At 39.8% G+C, this 4,682-nt stretch overlaps 1 long non-coding RNA gene across 1 annotated transcript; it reads right to left on the minus strand.

Annotated features, from left to right (window-relative positions):
- Window positions 1–2,255: 2,255 nt before the first annotated feature.
- On the minus strand, window positions 2,256–4,468 carry LOC126386520 (uncharacterized). Its single transcript, XR_007569516.1, has 3 exons — window positions 4,364–4,468; window positions 3,224–3,476; window positions 2,256–2,697 (listed from the first exon to the last, which is right to left on the minus strand). It is a non-coding gene; the product is annotated as an uncharacterized LOC126386520 (long non-coding RNA).
- Window positions 4,469–4,682: the final 214 nt, after the last annotated feature.

Genomic DNA, 4,682 nt, shown 5'->3' on the forward strand with positions numbered 1-4,682 from the left:
CATATATGGCTTCCATTAATGACTTTGCTGACCTACATACACCATTTATTATTTAAGTAATCTTAGTTTAATACATTATGTTTACTGTTTGAGCTAAATCTTTTGTGTGGACTCTCTGCTCATCACATTCACTGAGCCACTTTGTGACATGACACAGGGTCAGCAGATCTTGACACAGAAGGGGTCACCGGAAAGTCACGTGACTAAGAGGGGATCAGCAGTTAGGTTTGGGTATTAAAATCACTTGGTTAGGGTTAAGAAAAGATTGTGGTTGACATATATCATGTCAGCTGACTAACTCAGCATTTGCTTAGTTTCACATGGGACACAAACAGTGGTCTCCTGGGTCAAAGTCCTGTGTTTCTTAGACCCATCCACCTCCCCTCCCAACCTCCTTAAGTGGATTTTATTGCTCTTTATACTATGCCTGTTGATCTGACTGTGAAATAATAATGCAGGTGGCTTTACATTGGAGTTATGCTGATGCATTTCATGTAGATGCTAAAGGATGCCCCCGTTGTCCCAACAGTCACATTGGGAACACTGGCCAAGCTGATGCCCTTTGAGTGAGCATTGTTGCTACTAGCCAGTTAAATGGTAAACTAGCCAGCCAATCTCCTAACCTCAAGAAGTCTATTATCATGAAAACAAATCTCCAACATCCAGCTAACTTGTGTTTTTGTGTCCCTTTTGGCTCCGCCCATTAAGATCCAGAGACAAATTCCAGTGCATTCATTAGCTGATGGTCCTGGTGATTCACAGAGGACACAAAGACTAAACAAGAAGCAGACCGAGGATTAAACAGTAGCTAGTTGAAGCTCAAAGATCTGAGGGGGGGATTAAGGGAAAGAAAAAGGATGGGAGGGAGTTGGAGAGCGCCCTGAGGGTGAGAAGGGAGGGAGAGAAAATGGGGTGGAGGGGTCGATGGTGACTATGTGTTGTTTTATAGATGCTGTCGTATAACTCCTCTCTCTTCCTCTCCTCCGCCTCCTCCTCCTCCGGCCCTCTCAATTCTTCTTCCAGGCACAACATATGATGGATGTCAGGAAGGAGCAAGTGTGTGTTTGTGTTTGTGGCTGTTACAGTATCCAATAATCCTAGTTTTTAGTTTTTACTTTTCAGGGGAAGAAAATCTGTGAAATTATCTAAATCATTTTACGAAGAATTTTTTTTTTATAAAAATCAGAAGAAACCATCAATAATACAGAAGGGGTTTTTTTTTGGCGGGGGGGGGGTGATCATCTTTGGTGATCATCTGTATAATGGTAATAAGCGTGTCAACATTGTGACTGTGAGCATGCTGACATTAGTTTATACCTCAAAGCACAGTGCCTATGTAAGCCACAGCCTCACAGAGCTGCTAGCCTGGCTGTAGATTTGCAAATGAGTTATTGTTGATGACATAGACGCTTATGTGAGATTTTTTTAGTATGTCTGAAACCTTGGCATGAAACCAATAGTATATAAACTGCATACTATTTCTACTGAAATACATATGCAAACACTGGACACTACAATGGAATAAATATCCCTCAATGCAATGAATGCTGTAGAGGACAACCTTCATAACAGACAGTGACTAAAACAGCTGTGTAGCATCAATAACACTTCAGTTTAAGTGTAAGTATATAATAAGTGCAAGATTTCACTTTGCTGGGCATCATAAAGTTTTAAAACGACTTTTTAATTATCAGTAGATCTGAGATTGGCACGGGTTGCCATGGTTATGTGTCTCCAAAACTAGCAAGGAAGCACTCAGGAAGTGATGTAATTATATTAAAAAGAGTCATACTACTATTTATTTATGCAAAAGTATGTTGACCGATAGGACATATATTTGGTATGTAGTGTATTATTATGTGATTTCAGACAGAGGGCTTGTTTATTGTTGGGTTGTTGTTTTTAAATTAGCATGAGCATACATCATTTATGGTAAACAGGTAAACATACTGAATCCTATGTAGGAAAACACTGTGAAATCGTCCAAAGAGCTGTTGTCAGTTTTCAGTATTTTATGGTACAGTCAGTTTTCCATAACCCTCAAAATAACAGTAACCTTCATCATTTCAGACATAGAAACCAAGTTCATCAATCCAAGTTCATCATCAAGTACATCAAAAAGCACAAAACTGTCACAATATGATGTTACTGATCTATTGAAAAAAAATTAGAACTCAAGTTTTTGATCATATTTTCTTATGTGATGTTACTATGTCTAAGAAAAATCAATCAAATGACCAATAGTTAGTCATCAGAAATTCTTTCTTGGAGTGTCCCTTTGAATCCACCAATAATACAAACATTTGCATAACATTTTTTTTTTTTGTTATGTTGTCCTCTGCTATTTTTTATTCATTTCCCCTTTTCCTATTTTCCATTTTAGTGATTATAAATCTTTTTCTTTTCATTCACAGTGTAAAAAAAAACATATTTCCCACAGCAAAGCCCTCTCCCATTAGCCGGGGCAGGAAATAAGAAGGAGGGGGGGAATTTTTATTTCTGGTCATCTGGAAAACAAGGTCCCCTTTTTCAAAAGCCCAAATCGACCTTTGACCCTCGTAGCCCGGTCCCCGCTGGGGCTGATGGCGGCAGAACAATAGGACCTGCAGGCCAGCGCGCTGCTCTACAAGTGTTACAGCGCCGGGGGTCGGCCATGTTACCATACGTTCCTGTCGGGACCTCTTAGAGCTGGCTTCACTGCACACACACACACACATACACACGATAAAAAGTTAAACTTAATTAGTTCTCCTATAATTGGAGGAGTAATTGGATTTTCTTGTGGGTTACTGATTCGGCTTTCACTCATCATCTGTTCAAATGAATTCAAGCAAAAAGATTCAGAGGCTTACAGATGACAATGGACATGAAATTAAATTTCCATTGTCGACAATGTGTAAATGTTTTTGCTCATTGTTTTTTCTACCAGACACATTTCTTTTTGATTGCAGTGAATGTTTTGGTGGCTTCGTGGTTTGAATAGCTATTAACATATTTTATTATTATTGAAATGTGGACATCAGGAATACTTCTCAAGGATGATGCAGTGTATACTGTATAAACCAGTGACACCAGACTAGCTCCATGGTGTTCACCAGACAAAAAAGGACCCTTAATCAACTTAAACAGTTGTTTAGGGTTTCGGTAACTCCAACCCCACAGTTTTTCCGTTAACCTGAGTCTCAAATCACTTCATCCCTTTGAAATTGAACAACAGATTTACCTTTTCTTCCAGGCATGGTGGATTGTTTTTTAAAAAAATCCTTTCTTCTTCTCATCCATCATTGTTTTGAAGACAAGAGGAGATCACAACAGCTCAAACCGACACACTCCTCTGGTATCTCCTTGGCTTTGTGTGACGTGTGGCGCTGCTTATTGTCAGCAGGTCAGACTTTTGTTTCTGGGCGTGTGTGAGTCACCTCAGGTGTGTGTATCAGATGACCTGGATGTGCTCAGCTGGCGGGAGATTCAAAAAGCTGAAAGCATATGTGTGAGTAAACAAAGGGCAGTCAGTGGACATCATTTGGGGTATTCAGTGTATGTAAAAACAATACTGTTTATGTTACAGTATGTTCTCGATCCAGTTTGGCCATTAGCAGTATATCTCAATAAACGTTTTGTGTAAATGTTTGATGTCATGTTGAGCCAAGGGCAAACATTAACAATATATCAGCAGTAAGTAAGTAAGAAAGTAAACTTTATTTGGAAAGTGCCTTTCAGTGCCTGAGGTAGTCCATCATGGATTCCATTGTGGATTCCACCTCAGACAATGACAAAGAGTTAAAATATTTTAACTTTAAAAGGCAATCATATTGGTATTCTCTGCCAGCCTCACCTAATTTTACCGTCCAATTCTCGTGTACTAGAATGACATCCGGTTTGCAATTCCATGTCATTGCAGTATTAGTTAAAGGGAAACAGGATTGGATCATTTTCTTTACATGCAACTTGAAGTTAATTTGTTGGTCATAGAAGACTCCCAGGTTAAATATGTCTATTATAAAACAGTCTTACCTGTTAGAGCTGATTATCTATTAACATTTATTATCGTTATTATTAGTATTATTATCATTATTATTATTTGCTATTATGGAGAAATCATTTTCTTCTTCTACTGTATCCCTTCTTCCTACTAATTATTTAATACTGTACCTGGAATGTTTTAACTCAAGAAGAAATCAATAATTTCTTGCAACCAACTAATTGTATGTGTGTGTGTGTGTGTGTGTGTGTGTGTGTGTGTGTGTGTGTGTGTGTGTGTGTGTGTGTGTGTGNNTGTGTGTGTGTGTGTGTGTGTGTGTGTGTGTGTGTGTGTGTGTGTGTGTGTGTGTGTGTGTGTGTGTGTGTGCGTGCGTGTGCGTACCTGTACTTCCCCTTGTGTCCTGAGTGGCTGTCGTTTGGCCTGAGGCCGGGGCAGATAATGCAGCGTGGATCTATAGCAGCAGCCACATCTGTCTCTGCGCTGCCGCTCTCAGACAAACCTCCCTCTGACTGCTGCTGTTAGCACTATTGACCTGACGCTCTCTGCTTGGTGTCTGTCGCCGTCTGTAAAACAGCTGACCAACTGAAGTGCCTCGCAGCCGTTTACCCCCTCAGGAATGACTCCAAACAGTGCATGACGCTCAATGATTAACTTCTTTTTTGCAATGGGGAGATCTGTTTCAGCATGAAAGCAGTCTGAA

Source organism: Epinephelus moara, chromosome 3 (assembly GCF_006386435.1).
Source record: "Epinephelus moara isolate mb chromosome 3, YSFRI_EMoa_1.0, whole genome shotgun sequence".
Lineage (NCBI taxonomy): Eukaryota > Metazoa > Chordata > Actinopteri > Perciformes > Serranidae > Epinephelus > Epinephelus moara.